Source organism: Pygocentrus nattereri, chromosome 9 (genome assembly GCF_015220715.1).
Source record: "Pygocentrus nattereri isolate fPygNat1 chromosome 9, fPygNat1.pri, whole genome shotgun sequence".
NCBI classification, from domain to species: Eukaryota; Metazoa; Chordata; class Actinopteri; order Characiformes; family Serrasalmidae; genus Pygocentrus; species Pygocentrus nattereri.
The window spans coordinates 556,077-573,246 of record NC_051219.1 but is presented as its reverse complement, the minus strand read 5'-3'; the positions used below and the strand labels follow the sequence as shown (position 1 = coordinate 573,246).

The 17,170-nt window shown below is 45.9% G+C and overlaps 2 long non-coding RNA genes across 3 annotated transcripts; both read right to left on the bottom strand.

Annotated features, from left to right (window-relative positions):
- Window positions 1-7,388: 7,388 nt before the first annotated feature.
- LOC119264023 lies at window positions 7,389-7,856 on the bottom strand. 2 transcript variants are annotated; one of them, XR_005130723.1, is made up of 3 exons: window positions 7,746-7,856; window positions 7,566-7,669; window positions 7,389-7,477 (listed from the first exon to the last, which is right to left on the bottom strand). It is a non-coding gene; the product is annotated as an uncharacterized LOC119264023 (long non-coding RNA). The 2 variants fall into 2 exon arrangements; XR_005130724.1 differs by having other exon boundaries at window positions 7,456-7,482.
- A 3,182-nt stretch (window positions 7,857-11,038) lies between these two features.
- LOC119264022 lies at window positions 11,039-12,030 on the bottom strand. The gene is made up of 4 exons (XR_005130722.1): window positions 11,926-12,030; window positions 11,772-11,849; window positions 11,412-11,531; window positions 11,039-11,182 (listed from the first exon to the last, which is right to left on the bottom strand). It is a non-coding gene; the product is annotated as an uncharacterized LOC119264022 (long non-coding RNA).
- Window positions 12,031-17,170: the final 5,140 nt, after the last annotated feature.

Genomic DNA, 17,170 nt, shown 5'->3' with positions numbered 1-17,170 from the left:
GTGTGTCCAGACATCACCAGTAAAAATCGTATTTAATTTTTTCTGTTGTCTGTTGTCTAGATTATCACAAATCAATCTGGATACAATCTGAATGTGCCATCAGATTTGGGCTGGCAGTCTGAACAAGGTCTTACACTCACAGCACCAACTGCTGGACAGTGAGTGGTTCTACCAAAAGCAAAAGTTTCTCGAACCTTTCCACCACAATGCCCACCTGTTGATTACTTCAAAGCACAGCACTCACACAACTTCTTTACTTTGTAGTATGCATGCCTCAAAAATTAATTTGCCATAATTTCCAGCATTCAGGAGTACTGGGTTCTCCGGCTGAGCCCAGAGCTTTGAGAGCTTCCAGCATTCAGGAGTACTGAGTTCTCTGGCAGGTCTTAGAGGTTTGAGAACTTCCAGCATTCTGGAGTGCAGGGTTCTCCTACTGACCTAAGAGCTTCCAACATTTAGGAGCACTGCGTTCTATGGCTGATCTGGGAGATTTAAGAGCTACCAGTGTTCAGGAGTGCTGGGATCTATGGTAGAACTGAGAGCTTCCAGCCTTTAAGAGCACTTGGTTCTCCAGCTGATCTGAGAGCTTCCAACATTTAGGAGTACTCAGCTCTCCGGCTGACCTGAGAGTTTCCAGTGTTCAGAATGCTCGTTTCTCTGGCTGATAAGAGAAGGATTTTATGCATTTTTTATGTTTGTGTACTTTACATTTTAAAAAGATGGTTCTTCAAGGTTTCTTCAGTAATGAAAATCGTTCTACATTGAATCTTGAACTCTTAAATAACCCTTTCCATGATTTTTTTTAATTAGTGGAGAATGTGCTGTATATAGTTCTATACAGAACCTAATTGAAAATGGTTCTTCTTTTGTTAGGATGTCAAGATTGCAACGATAGCAGAATGTGTTTGGCTCTAAAAAGAACTTTTGCCTTTGCTAAACTTTGCCCTTGATGCTTGCCCTTGATGAACCTTCTTTAAGTGTGTTTTACCCTCACTGCCCCCTGCTGGTCAAAGCTAGTGTAACCTGCTAAGTGTTAAATAATTACAAAACACTGAAAAGAAAAAATGTCAAATATATTTATGTCAATATTTTATTCGTAATAGAACATAGATGAAAGATCAAAAGTTTAATCTGAGTAAATGTAACATTTTAAAGGAAAAATATGTTGAATCAAAATGTCACAGTGTCAACAAATCCCAAAAAAGTTGGGACAAGTAGCAATAAGTGGCTGGAAAAAGGAAATTGAGCATATAACGAACATCTGGAAGACCAATTAACACTAATTAGCTCAATTGACAAAATGATTGGGTATAAAAAGAGCTTCTCAGAGTGTCAGTGTCTCTCAGAAGCCAAGATGGTAAGAGGATCATCAATTCCACCATTGTTGCGCAGAAAGATGGAGTGTGGCAAAATGGAAGACTGTTCTGTGATCAGATGAGTCACGATTTGAAGTTCTTTATGGAACACTGGGACGCCATGTCATCCGGACCAGAGAGGACAAGGATAACCCAAGTTGTTATCAACGCTCCGTTCAGAATCCTGCATCACTGATGGTATGGGGTTGCATGAGTGCTTGTGGCATGGGCAGCTTGCATGTCTGGAAAGGCACCATTAATGCAGAGAACTATGTTCAGGTTCTAGAACAACATATGCTCCCATCTAGACGTCATCTCTTTCAGGGAAGACCCTGCATTTTTCAACAAGATAATGCCAGACCACATTCTGCAGCAATCACAACATCATGGCTACGTAGGAGAAGGATCCGGGTACTGAAATGGCCAGCCTGCAGTCCAGATCTTTCACCTATAGAGAACATTTGGCGCATCATAAAGAGGAAGGTGCGACAAAGAAGGCCCAAGACGATTGAACAGTTAGAGGCCTGTATTAGACTTGAATGGGAGAGCACTCCTATTTCTAAACTTGAGAAACTGGTCTCCTCTGTCCCCAGACGTCTGTTCAGTGTTGTAAGAAGGGGGGATGCCACACAGTGGTGAAAATGGCCTTGTCCCAACTTTTTTGGGATTTGTTGACGCCATGAAATTTTGAAACAACATATTTTTCCCTTAAATTGATACATTCTCTCAGTTTAAACTTTTGATCTGTGATTTGTGTTTTATTCTGAATAAAATATTGACATTTGCCATCTCCACATCATTGCATTCAGTTTTTATTCACAATTTGTTTAGTGTCCCAACTTTTTTGGAATCCGGTTTGTACTTCAAATGTACAATTTGAACAATGTACAAGCCCCTAATGCCTAGCCCCTGTACCCTGACCCCAAGTCCCAAGCCCCTAATCCCTAGCCCATGTACCTTGACCCCTAGTGCCAAGCAGCTAATCCCTAGCCCTTGAGCCCTAGTCCCAAGCCCCTAATGCCTAGCCCCTGTACCCTTGACCCCTAATGCCAAGCTGTATTGTAGGTTATTGTATTGTATCTTATTGTATTGCGTTGAATGGCACAGAGTTCTGCGTTCAACTCTGTTTCTTTATCTCTTGGTGTCTGCAGTGACATGTTTCTAGCAGTATCTGAGCTCAGGACTGTCTTTTTCTCTAAGCTATTGGTAACTAGCAAAGATACTTTCTCTAGATTGACAAAGCACTTCTTGTAAGTCACTCTGGATAAGAGCGTCTGCTAAATGCTGTAAATGTAAGCGCCTAATGTCTAGCCCCTGTACCTTGACCCCTAGTGCCAAGCCACTAATCCCTAGACCTTGACCCCTAGTCCCAAGCCCCTAATGCCTAGCCCCTGTACCTTGACCCCTAGTGCCAAGCCCCTAATCCCTAGCTCCTGTACCTTGACCCCTAGGGCCAAGCCACTAATCCCTAGCCCTTGTCCCCTAGTTCCTAGCCTCTAATGCCTAGCCCTTGTACCCTAACCCTGGAACCCTTGTGCCTAGCCTCTAATGCCTAGCCTCTGTACCCTAACCGCTGACCCCTAGTGCCTAGCCTCTAATGCCTAGCCCCAGTACCCTGGCCATTGACCCCTAGTCCCAAGCCCCTGATCCCTAGCCACTGTAACTTGACCCCTAGGGCCAAGCCACTAATCCCTATCCCTTGACCCCTAGTGCCTAGCCTCGAATGCCTAACCCCTGTACCCTAATCCCTGACCCCTAGTGCCTAGCCTCTAATGCCTAGCTCCTGTACCCTGACCCCTGATCCTTAGTGCCTAGCCCCTAATCCCTAGCCCCTGTACCTTGACCCCAGATCCTTAGTGCCTAGCCCCTAATCCCAACCCCTGTACCCTAATCCCTGACCACTAGTGCCAAGCCCCTAATCCCTAGCCCTTGACCCCTAGGCCCAAGCCCCTAATGCCTAGCCCCTGTACCTTGACCCCTAGTGCCAAACCCCTAATCCCTAGCCCTTGACCCCTAATGCCTACCCCTGTACCTTGACCCCTAGTGCCAAACCCCTAATCCCTAGCCATTGACCCCTAGTGCCAAGCCTCTAATCCCTAGCCCCTGTACCCTCACCTCTGACCCGTAGTGCCTAGCCTCTGTACCCTAGCCCCTGGCCTCTAATGCCTAGCCCCTGTACCCTGACCCATGATCCTTAGTGCCTAGCCCCTGATCCCTAGCCCTTGTACCCTAAACCCTGACCCCTAGTGCCTAGCCCCTAATGCCTAGCCCCTATACTCTAATCCCTGACCCCTAGTGCCTAGCCTCTAATGTCTAGCCCCTGTACCCTGACCCCTTATCCTTAGTGCCTAGCCCCTGATCCCTAGCCCTTGTACCCTAAACCCTGACCCCTAGTGCCTAGCCTCTAATGCCTAGCCCCTGTACCATAACCCCTGACCCTCAGTGCCTAGCCCTTGTACCCTAACCCCCGACACCTAGTGCCTTGCCTCTAATCCTAGGGGTTAGTGCCAAGCCCCTAATGCCTAGTCCCTGTACCTTGACCCCTAGTGCCAAGCCCCTGATCCTTAGCCCTTGTCCCCTAGTGTCAAGCCACTAATCCCCAGCCCTTGACCCGTAGTGCCAAGTCCCCTACCCTAACTCCTAAACTCTAAACTGTAACTATTCCTCATCATGCTACCGGAAGAACACCACAGTGAGTAATCCTGAAAGAGAGAGTTAGTATCAGATGAGTTAGTGTTACGTTAGAGTAATTACTGTTCCACAGTGCGGTGTGTGTGTGTGTGTGTGTGTGTCTCACCGATTGTGTATGCGCACACTAGCTTGTGTGTGAGGGTGACGTGTGTGTGTGAGGTGGTAGCAGGGTGGAGGGCTCAGTGTGCAGAGGGCGCATTAACACCACCACACACACAAACACCAACACCATCAACTGAGTCACACTCCCACCTGAGCAGGAACACAGACACTCTGATCATCATCTGCAGCACTAAAGTGATAATTCAGTGAAAAAAGAAAAAAACTTTTTCAAAGGGGAACTCCAGCAATATTTCCAAACTTTCTCCATAATTAAGTGGTTACCCAGTCGGAGCTGCTCACAATGGTGGTGATGGGAACCAGACTTCTTCTTTCGGCTGCTCCCTTTAGGGGTCGCCACAGCGGATCATCTGCCTCCATCTTGCCCTATCCACTGCCTCCTCTACTTTTACCCCAACCACATTCATGTCCACCTTCACTACATCCATAAACCTTCTCTGAGGTCTACCTCTTCTTCTTCTACCCAGCAGCTCCATCTCCAACATTCTTTGCCCAATATATTCACTATTCCTCCTCAACACATGTCCAAACCATCTCAACCTGGCCTCTCTGGCTTTATCTCCAAACTGCTCCACCTTCACCGTCCCTCTGATCTGCTCAATTCTAATCTTGTCCATCCTCGTCACTCCCACGAAAATCTCAGCATCTTCATCTCCGCCACCTCCAGCTCAGCCTCCTGTCTTTTAGAGAGAGCCACAGTACGACCTGTACTCCTTGCATCTTCACCTTTCCACCTGCCTCCCTCTCATTCACACACATGTATTCCGTCTTGTCTCTACTGACCTTCATTCCTCTCCTCTCCAGTGCAAACCTCCATCTCTCCAGATTCTCTTCCACCTGCTCTCTACTCTCCCCACAGATTACAATGTAAGCTGCAAACATCATGGTCCATGGAGCCTCCTGCCTGCCCTCATCTGTCAACCTTTCCATCACCATTGCAAACAGGAAGGGGCTCAAAGCTGATCCCTGATGTAACCCTACCTTCACCTTGAAACCATTTGTCACTCCAACTGCACACCTCACCACTGTCTCACTATCCTCATACATGTCCTGCACCACCCTAACATACTTTTCAGCTATACCTGACTTCCTCATACAGTACCACAGTTCCTCTATGAAATTAAACATTTATGATTGTGAAAATGAAGTCATTATGAGAAAAATGACATGTTGAAGATTTTGCATTTCTCACTCATTGTTTTAACTTCATGAAATTAACCATATTTAAGGCCTTTGAGCAAAAAAGGTCAGATTTTCTTAGTCCCACATCTTGCAGTGAAGCTCATGTTCAGATGAGTCACATGGATTTGATCTGCTCATCAGAGGCTTTTGCACAAACCTGCGGAGTCAAACATCTTTATAGCAAAAGAGGGACAAAATGGACCGAATAATAAAGGAATACTGAGATTTTCTGAAATTCATAAAATTTGGTAAGATTCCAATTGTCCTCAGATCGTGGCTATGGTAATGTAATTTTGAGTAAAACTATATTAATGTGAAATAACATTTTAATCTGCACTCTCAGACTGTTCTCTGCATTTTCCTGCTGAGTGATGGGGTACACAGAGCTCAAAGCTGATGGAGTTTGAAAATTACAGTAGTATCGAATCATGTAGTCAAACCTACATGCCAATAAAACCTGGACTGAGATGAAGTGTCTCATCAGTGCTTATGTATCCAGCAATAACCAGAGAAGCCATAGTAGACCATTCATGTTCAGACAGTCAAGATCCTCTCCAGGATTATGTTCCAACAATTCTCTTATACCTGAAAGTTCACACCCCTTCTGCTGGTTTGATCCGATCCCCTGGTTCCCAAAGTAAGTCCTAGAGAAGCCGTGCTCAGCTACCAGAGAGCTTCCTCATGACTGACATGGACAAAGTAACCCAGCTCTAGTAAGCATGGAAAGAGAAAGTCACATCAACAGCCACTGGTACATGGACCACACTGATAGTGTCCAGAAACTTGAAACCCGTTAACGAAGGCTTACACACCACCACAGCCAGTCTGTGACTTCCAGCACTGCCATTCATCATCTCTCCCAGCATGTATACATAGCCTAAACTTGACATGAGCTTGAAGCCCTGTGTTCAATCCGGCCCACCGTACAAGCAGAGTTTACTTTAACACACCGCCCCACTTTCACCATCACCAAAGCGGCTAAGGTTTGTTTACCGAGGGGCAAGTGACCTTCCCCCATTAAGATGCCACAGAACTGCCCCAGCTGAATAAGCTTTGGATTCTCTCTTCTCCTGGTTGAAAGGTTGATAAAATGTGGATGCAGCATAACTGGACCACCAGTGGGAACCATATAACCCATTATACCAGAGGTCTTCAAATACAGTTTCTGGTCTTGTAGTCCACTAAGGAGTTGGACAAAATACAATTAGTCATACCTACCAGCAAATATGAGAATCAGGAACCAGATTTAAGGTCAGGAAGTGAAAATGTGACGGTAATGAGAGGTTACGGCACAAGAATGAAAGCTTGACACGGCGTGCTGGTGTCAGTCAACAACCCCAGGTAGACTCATCTGTATGCAATTGGATAAAGACGACACAAGCCACAGCATTCAGGACAACCGAATTTTATTCAGGGATGAATAATCCAGGAGGCTTTGAACTGGTAGTGTCTGTGAGCTCATGGTCAGACGCTGCAGAATTATGCAATATTGACACGCACTTGGGTCAGCCAGGTTCCCTGGAACAGTCAAAGTAAAACCCTTCACTCCTTTAGAAGGTTATTGCTCAGATAACTTCACATAGAAACAGCCTTTCCTCAAGCAGAGATGTTCCTCATTGCAGATGCTGGAGCCTCAGCACAGAATAGGGTTCATTCGGCTCCAACAGCAACACAGCTCATGGAGAGTTGGATCAGCAGAACCAATGAACTCTAGCAGTGCTGCAGCTCCAGGCCTGGTAGTGAGGAACCCAGCCTGAAGTCTCGCTTTACCTTCACGTTTTCTCCTCATTTCAACACTACAGCTGCAGGATCTCCAGAGCCTGAATCTCCATCTCCATCCCCCTGCTGTGTTCCAATGTCAGTGTCTGGACAAAGATTTTAGACAAGATGAACAGGGTACACTTCAAGCCAGGTTACCAATAATGCCAAGTACAGTGAGACAAACCTACAAGTGAAGTATTCTTTCTGCAGTACTCCAGTAGAACAGGCCTGTCCAATCCTGGTCTAGGAGATAGTTGCAATATTCAGATGCACCTGAAGGCCTGCCTTACCTGGATCAGGTGTGATAGATCAGGGTGGGAGGTCTCTAGGACCAGGATTGGGCACACATGCCTTCAAACAGCCAGTTACTAGGCTTATGGAAGCAAAGACTCAAGTGGGCTTCTTACTCAAATTTTCTGTTCCACCATGAGACAGTATAACAGCTGCAATAATAACCCAGTGAAGGGTGAAAGTGTTCAAACCTCTGTAGTTTCTGCTGAGCCATGATAGGGTGAACCCTTCTGCACGTGCCTGCTCACGCTCAGCCAGAGACCCCAACACTGCAACAAGAGAGGATCAGCCAAACTGCTCAACATGCAGACTAGCTACCTACCAGAACCTCAGAGGTGAACTCACCATTAGAGACCAGCACAATCAGAAGAAAACCCACAATAACTCTCTGAGAAACCATCCTGAAGATCACCAAAAACCCAACCTAAAGACAAGCACGATACACTGCACTGCCGAATGGTCATTAAGTAGCAGCAGTGGTGGAGCTCAGGTGTGAACCTCACCTGGATATCGTTAAGAAGGCTGGCCCGAAGACTGATCTGAGGCTCTCGGCACCAACTGCTGGACAATGAGTGTTTTCACCAAAACATGTCAGATAACTGTACTGTTATTAGCTAAGCTGCAGTTTAATTTAAGATCAGTTTCCCAGAAAGAGAATAAGCCCAGTCCTGGACTAAATAAACACCAGTCATTCACATGCAGAGAATAAGATAAAGAACCAGTCTGTCTGCCTCTGTTGCCTTAGGGATCTAGCTATGTAGCTACGCTGGTGACGTGGATTTCAAGCACAGTTTCAGGAGAGATGGAGGAGCATTGTCTCACCCTCCAAACTCCTCAAAACTCTTTTCATCATCATGAGCCTTACGAGCTCTTCTTCAATCCCGGCACTTCATCACTCTGGATTTGGCATCGCCGTTTGTTTTGTTGCTTGTGATAGAAAAGACTCACTGAATCGCATTTCAAACCACCTCCAAATGCGATTCAGATCCGATATAAAGAAATTGACTTTGTGTGGTGTTTTGCCAGAATATCAAAAATCAGTCTAGATACAATCTGGATGTGACAGAAATCACACTTGGGCTGTGAGCCTGAACAAGACCGTACTAACCCAAGACTTCTTGTGCTTTGTCTTTTATGGCTATTCATAATTTAAAACACATCAACTAAATCCAGGCTCCCACTTATTCAATTCACAATCAAAAAATTGACTTGCTGAGTATCAGACGTACAAGGAACATCTCCTGGTTGTATTCAAGACATTTTTAAATGAATAGCTGACATGAAACTGAAGGATAGTGAATGCATGGAAGGACTAGAGGTAGAGTTTACAGGTGAGCGCTGCTCGGTGAGTGGGGCGACCCTCTGCACCAGGACGTACTGATGCTTCTACATAGGCCCCCTCCACCAGAAGCCACAAGTGTCCTGCTGTACTGATCGAGCTTTATGTGGCTCAGAGCTGCTCTGCCTCACCATCGGACTGTGAACCAGAGGGCGAGAAGCATCATTCTCACTTGAGCAGAGCTCAACAATTTGGAGACAGACTGGGACGATCCCCGTGTCCCACACTCATCATACTGATCTGCACAGCTGGAACACTAAGAGTTCACATTGACCCCAGACTGAACACACTGCAGGCCATGCATTCTGCTTAGCACTGCAAATCACCTTGAAGTGTTCAAATTGAGATGTACGGTATGGCTACTACAGTTTCCCTATAGAGTCAATAACAGGAATAGCCTAAACATAGAACATCTTTGCTTTTAAGATCAATACATTCTGACAATCATGAGATTAATCAAGGACTGCAGCAATTATCACTTCACATAGTTCACTATGGTACCTCAGTGTGTGTTTAATTAACCAATGAAGCTTTTAATTAAAACATTCCATGTGTTGATGGTTGAGTGGAGGGGCGCCGACTCTCAGGGAGCCTCATGACTCTCTTACCTTCTGTTTTCTCCCTTGTAGTAAATGATGCAATAACTAGACCTGCCAGGGTCTTTGCTGCGCTATTAACACTGTAATCTGTGATTGGTCACTCTTTACAGAACTGACTGTGTGTTTCTTTGCCGAGTTGATCAGCTGCCCATCCTGTGCTTCTAATGCTGTTGCTTCTTCTGCCTCAGGTGTACATTGCTCGCCAGCCTTCTGGACGGGCTTGACCACCATTGAGCTTCTTGCTGTACTGTACTGTAACACTGTGCAAACCTCACACTCATGAAATGACCATCCCAATGCTGCTGCAGAAACCAAAACTAATCTAATTAACCATTGCTCCACCTGTTTTCCCTGTTTTCCCCTTTAAACATACCCTTTGCTATCCGGCATCGACCAGAGGAGGATGGGCTCCCCCATGTGAGTCTTTGTTCCTCTTGCATTTAGTTAGATTTTCCTTGCCACTGTACCCACTGGCAATGCTCATGGAGGCTTGGACAAGGCAACACAGCAATTGGGTTTAGTTTAAGTCGCAGCTTTAGATGACACAGCAAAGGATTTTAATAACTCGCATGACTCTCAGACTTAAGCTCAGGTTAAACCCTCAACCACAGTTAATATGAGTGCCTCCAAGACTTTACAGCTAAAGAACACAGAATCCCATAGTCAGTCCTGGAGAACCCATGAGCTTAACTCAGGAGACCCTGAGATCTACAACTCAAGACTTTATATGTAACAGCTAGCTCTCCTGAAGGCCTTGATTAGCAGATGCAAAACACTGCAGGGAGTTACAACTCCAGGACCAAGAATGAGCACCACTGCCTTCCTTAGTTAAGGAGCTGAATTTGGTCTTCTGGATGAGGGAAACCAGTGACTCAAGAAGTGACTTTGCTAACTTCTGAGCCAGTCAAAGTCACCTGGCAGTGGGAAGATGATCCTGGTGAGAATTTTTGGAACCTGAACCTTCTACTCCAGTGCTGTACCTTGCTTATTCAAGACACTGGGTGACTTGGCCAGGTCTAGCCAATAACCTTGCTATATTCCAAAAAATTTCAGTACCATATTTCCATTTATTGTCCTGCTCAAAGTCTGGCTCTTTGGGCCTCAGCCTGGAAGGTGAAATTAACACAGGGGTGCTCAATCCCAGTCCTGAAGATGTACCTTGCTCTAATATGTGTTCTGTTCAGTGTGGTCAAAATCCAGTACTAGGATGAGAGACTCCATGCTGAACATACAGTTGTGGATGGAACATATCTCCAGGCAACTTCCCAGGAGAAGGAAATACAAAACACAACAGGCAACATGTTTTAAAATTAGAGAAGCAAGAGCACGACTCTGCACAAGAATTTACATAGTGTGACATGCCAAGTTTAACAGAAAACAGCCTGTTTTCAACCATGGCCAAGAAGAGCCACCTTCCTGCATGGTCTTGTTCCAACCGTAGTCTCATCCACTCCAGCTAAGCAGCTTCTTCATAGGACAGCAACTAGCTACATCAGATGTATCAATGTTAAAGCCCAGCAGGTTAGATGCAGTTTGGAATCGAGTTCTGCAGGAAGGGAGCCCTGCAGAGCAAGGGTTGACACCTGGTCTCCAGGCATGATCACTAAGCAAGAATAATAGCTAGACCATGCAGTCTCAAGACAGCCCCAACTAGCACCCAGTCTTGCAGGCTCCATTTAGAAATACATTGAAAAGCCACAGCAGTTGAGGAAAACATTTATTCCAAGACAAAGAATCCATGAGGCATGAAGCTGGACCCTGTGAGGTCATGCAGGCTGACCACCACACATGCTCAGATGCTGCAGGATCATGGGATGTTGGCAACCTCATGTGGACAGCTTTCCCTGGAACAGGCACACAAAGCAAAGCTCAATTCAGGATGTTGCATCTTGGGCAAATCTAAATTAATTCCCCCACTGCAGATGCTAAAGCTCCAGCACAGATTAGGGTTCATTCTGCTCCAACAAAGGCACCACAACTCATGGGATGTTGGATCAGCAGAACCGCTGAATGCTGGTAGTGCAGTAGCTCCACACCTGGCAGTGAGGAACCCAGCCTGAAATCTCACTTTACCTCAAGGCGTTCATCTCACGTCAGCACCACGTCAGTTTCCAGAGCCTGAATCATAATCATCATCAACTGAACGTTCATCTCTAACCACCCGGAACAGCTGTTCTGCTCCACCATTGGTCTCTGGACAGAAAGATCAACATGGCACAAGTAAAACCAGGTTAGGATGGGAGATCTCCAGGATCAGGATTGGGCACACATGCCTTGAAACTGCCAGTTCATATGCTGATGGAAGCAAAGACTCAAATTGGTTTCTTACTCAAATTTCTTTTCCACCATGAGAAATAACAGCTGCAATAATAATAATAATAATAATAATAATAATAATAATAATCATCCAGTGAAGTGTGAAAATGTTCAAACCTCTGTAGTTTCTGATCAGCCGTGATAGGATAAGCCCCTCTGCACGTGCCTGTTCACGTTCAGCCAGAGACCCCAACACTGCAACAAGAGAGGATCAGCCAAAGTGCTTAACATACAGACCAGCTACACACCAGAACCTCAGAGGTGAACTCACCATTAGAGATCAGCACAATCAGAAGAAAACCCACAATGACTCTCTGAGAAACCATCCTGAAGATCACCAAAAACCCAACCTAAAGACAACCATGCTACACTGCACTGCGGAAGGGTCATTAAATAGCAGCAGTGATGGAGCTCAGGTGTGAACCTCACCTGGACATCGTTAAGAAGGCTGGCCCGAAGACTGATCTGAGGCTCTCGGCACCAACTGCTGCACAATGAGTGGTTTCACCAAAACATCTCAGACAACTGTACTGTTATTAGCTAAGCTGCAGTTTAATTTAAGATCAGTTTCCCAGACAGGGATTAAGCCCAGTCCTGGACTAAATACACACTATTCAAAAGCCTGTGTAGTCTAGAACCCATCTTAATTCTTGCTTGAGGAAACGACACAGGAACTCTTACTTTGTCATTAGCTTAGCAGCATTTCTGTCTCAGCTACCACAGGTTTGGCTAAAACGGTAACTTCAGGGGTTGAACATGCAGCCGTGGGTTCAATTAAATCTGATTTCTTAGTCAAAACCAGCCGGTAAGCTGGATGCATTGTAAATCAGAATCAGAATCAGAATCAAGCTTTATTGGCCTGGTATGCTTCCTATACAAGGAATTTGGTTTTGGTTACAGGAGTTCACAGAGCACAGTATCAGACAGACATTCACATGCAGGGAATAAGATAAAATAAATATAAAATCAACAAAATAAAATAAAACATGCATTCCTACCATCACTCGCTCAGTCACACACACACATTCACTCAGACACACACACACACACACACACACACACACACACACACACACACACACACACACACACACAGTCATACCTGTAAACCTTACAGTGTGCAAAGTATGAGTCCAAAGTTAAAGTGCTGAGTACAGCAGCAGTTAAAGGGTGTATAGTGGCAGAGAAAGGGGATCAATGAGGTGACGGTGAGATCAGTGGGGTAACATGGCAGGTGAGTAAGATGCTAGAACAAACATTGGTCTGTGTTGGCAGTTCCAGAGGATGGAGTTGAGTTGATACTATTTATCAGTATATGTAGAAGTGCAGTTTGAAGTTGGAACATTATTTATGTGCAATATTTTAACTGTTCTGAGAATGATGGCTTGTGGGAAGAAGCTCCTTTGTAGCCTGGATGTCCTTATCCTCATCTGGCTGAAGCGCTGGCCTGAGGGAAGGAGCTGGAACAGGTGGTGTCCAGGGTGAGAGGGGTCTATGCAGTTCCAGCAGTGCAGGCAACTTAAACCCAATTGTCCTCTGTGCAGACCTGATGATGTGCTGCAGTCTGTGGAGGTCATGCTCGGTAGCTGACCTGCCCCACACTGTGATGGACGTGGTGATGACAGACTCTGTGATGGCTGTGTAGAACCGCACCATCTGCTCCTGGGGCAGGTTGAACTTCCTCAGCTGACACAGGAAGTACATCTTCTGCTAGGCTCTCTTAATGATGGAGCTGATGTTGCTGTCCCACTTCAGGTCCCTGGTAATTGTTGTGCCCAGGAACTTGCAGGACTCCACTGCCACCACAGTTCTGTCCAGGACGGTGAGTGGTGTCAGGGCTGGAGGCTCTTCCCTAAGTCCACTGTCATCTCCACTGTTTTTGCTGTGTGCAGCACCAGGTTATTGTGGCTGATGCAAAGAACCACCTGATCAACCACCTGTCTGTAAGCAGACTCATCACCATCGTGGATGAGACCAATGACTGTAGTGTCATCTGCATACTTCAAGATTTTGACTGAGGGGTCCGTGGAGGTCCAGTCATCCGTGTACAGAGAGAAGAGCAATGGTGAGGGGACACAGCCCTGTGGAATGCCTGTACTGATGATCTGGGTGTTCAAGACAACTTTTCCAACCTCACCTGCTGCTCTCTGCCAGCGAAGAAGTTGGCGATCGACTGGTAGGTGGAGCTTTTGCATGCCGAGTTGGAGTAATTTGTTGTTTAGCTGTCCTAGGATGCTCATGTTTAACACTCAGCTGAAGTCTAAGAACAGAAATCTTGCATGCGTTCCTGGGTGTTCAAGCTGTTGAAGAAGAAGCTGGAGTCCCGTGACCATTACGTCATGCACCGACCTGTTTGCTTGCTATGCAAACTGCAGGAGGTCTAGCAGAGGATCAGTGGTCTTCTTCATATGGGAGAGCACCAGTCTCTCAAAAGATTTCATGACTACAGAGGTCAATGCAACAGGTCTGTAGTCATTATTAAAGAGCACTGTAAATTTGGTCAGTCCAGGACCTCAGACAGGATGGTGATACACCCTCTGATCCTGGTGCTTTCCTCACTTTTTGTCTTCTGAAGAGTCAATGTAAGTCCTTTTCGCAGATCTTCAGGATAGTCACAATTAAGCCCAGTGAAAATGAAATGCTACATAAAAAGAACACATTTTACTATTTAAAGGCTTTCGAATATGTCAGCCAATTAATATATTATGAAATTTCACAGTGTAATTATGAAAGATTAATCTGTTTTCTTTCAATTCGTTTACACTTACGGCCCACAATAGCAGCCTGCTTTATTTTCACAGCAATGTTAGGCTCTCCTCAGATTGCAGGCAAATTGGATTTGTTTCCCAAATCAGATCTTTTCAGATAACTGTCCACACCGTTATCTGCGAGTGATCAGATCGAATGTGTGTGTCCAGACAAGACCAGTCTGTCTGTGTGGGTTACTGTAGGGATCTAGCTATGTAGCTACGCTGGTGACGTGGATTTCAAGCGCAGCTGCAGGAGAGATGGAGGAGCATCATCTCCCCCTCCAAACTCCTCAGAACTCTCTTCATCATTGTGAACCTTTGGAGCTCTTCTTGAATCCCGGCACTTCATCACTCTGGATTTGGCATCATTGTTTGTTTTGTTGCAGGTGATGCAAAAGACTCACTGAATCGCATTTCAAACCAACTCCAAATGCGATTCAGATCCAATTCACAAAATCAATTGTGTGTGGTGTTTTGCCAGAATATCAAAAATCAATCTAGATACAATCTGGATGTGACAGAAATCAGACTTGGGCTGTCAGTCTGAACAAGGCCTTAGTTGCACAAAGTCTTTATGTCGAATGCCTTCTCCAAATCCAGAAAGCACATGTGGACTACAAAGTCAATCATTTAACTGTGGCCTAGGGTGTCCTGGTGCCATGTGCAATTATGGACATCCTTGTGTTCAAACATGGTGTTTGTGATGGACAAATTGTGGTTTGCACAGAAGTCCAAAAACAGAACACCACTCATGTTCAGATCAGAGAGGCCATTCCTCCCAATCACACCCCTCCAGGTCTCATTGTCATTGCCCACGTGAGCGTTGAAGTCCCCAGTAGGACAATAGAGTCTCCAGGAGGAGCACATTCAAGCGTCCTTCCCAAGGACTCTAAGAAGGCTGGGTACTCTGAACTGCTGTTCGGTGCATAAGCACAGACAACCGTCAAGACCTCTTCCCCAACCCGAAGGCGTAGGGAAGCTACCCTCTCGTCCACCAGAGAAAACCCCAACATACAGGTGCAGAGTCAAGGGGCTATGAGAAAGCCCACACCTACCTGCCACCTCTCACCATGGGCAACTCCAGAAAAGAATAAAGTCCAGCCCCTCTCAAGGAGATTGGACCCAGTGCCCAAGCTGTGTGTTGAGGTGAGCCCAACTATATCTAGCCGGTATCTCTCAACCTTGCGCATCAACTCTGGCTCCTTCCCCGCCGGTGAGGTAACATTCCAAGTTCAAAAAGTCAGTTTGAGCAACCGAGGATCAGAACGCCAAGGCCCACGCCTTCGGACACTGCCCGATCCACAAAGCACCGAACCCCTACTACTGCCCCTCCCATCGGTGGTGGGTTGATGGGAGGGGATCTCCTGGATGTATTCAATGCATTTTTTAAATGAATAGCTGGCATGAAACTGAAGGACAGTGAGTGCATAGAATGACTAGAGGTAGAGTTTACAGGTGAGTGCTGCTCGGAGAGTGGGACGCCCCTCTGCACCAGGACCTATTGATGCTTCTACAAAGGCCCCCTCCACCAGAAGCCACAAGTGTCCTGCTGTATTAATCGGGCTTTGTGTGGATCAGAGCTGCTCTGCCTCACCATCTGACTATGAACCAGAGGGCGAGAAGCATCATTCTCACTTGAGCAGAGCTCAACAATTTGGAGACAGACTGGGACGATCCCCGTGTCCCACACGCCTTGGATGCATCCCAAAAACTCTTAAACTAGCAGTAATTAGACTTTGATTAAGAAAGCTCACACGTTCACTCCCATTTGCTCAGGGTTGAGTGGAGGGGTGCCGACCTTTCAGAGAGCCTCATGACTCTGTTACCTTTTCACTTTTAGTACATGTTGCAATAACCAGACCTGTCGGAGTCTCTGCTGCTCTGTTAACACTGTAATCTGTGACCGGTCACTATTTACAGAACTGACTCTGGGTGTGTCTTTGCTGAGTTGATCAGCTGCCCATCCTTTGTTTTTGATGCTGTTCCTCCTTCTGCCTTGATTGGGTTTACATCGCTCGCAAGCCTTCTGGACCGGCTTGACCAACATTGAGCTTCATGCTGTATAACAATGTACAAACCTCAGCCTCATGAACTGACCGTCCCGATGATGCTGCTGCTGCATAAACTAAAACTAATCTATTTAACCATTGCTCCACCTGTTTCCTCTGTTTTGTACTTTAATACTTTATATTAACACTTTTTACTATCCCTCTTCCTGGACCAGGGTCTTGTTGTGTATAGTCATTCCATCTGGATGGGGGGTGTATCAGGTGCGGCCTACCCAGACAGGATCCCGGGGTTGTCCTAAGACCCGCTGGAGGTTATTATATCTCCAATTTAGCCTAGGAGCAACTTGGGGTCCCCAGGAATGAGCTGGAGGACGTTGTGGGGGACAGGGTTTGTCTGGGATTCTCTGCTCTCTCAAGTGCTACCATGAACATATCTGGACTAACCAGTTAACGATGATGGTGGTGATGAAGGTGATGATGATGATGTCTGCTATCCGGTGTGGACCAGAAAAGGAAGGGATCCCTTTATAAGTCTTCATTTCCTCTCAAAGTTTCTTCCTGTTGCTCTTAGGAAGTTTTTCCTTGCCCCTGCCCCATTTGCGATGCTCACGGGGGCTTGGACTTTTTCTGTAAAGCTGCTTTGTGACAACACCTGCTGTAAAAAGTGCTATATGCATGTGCTTTGCTCATACATAAGACTTTGAGTTATTAAAGATATCCTAGCAGAAAATGCACTTCTGTTACACAATTGTGCATT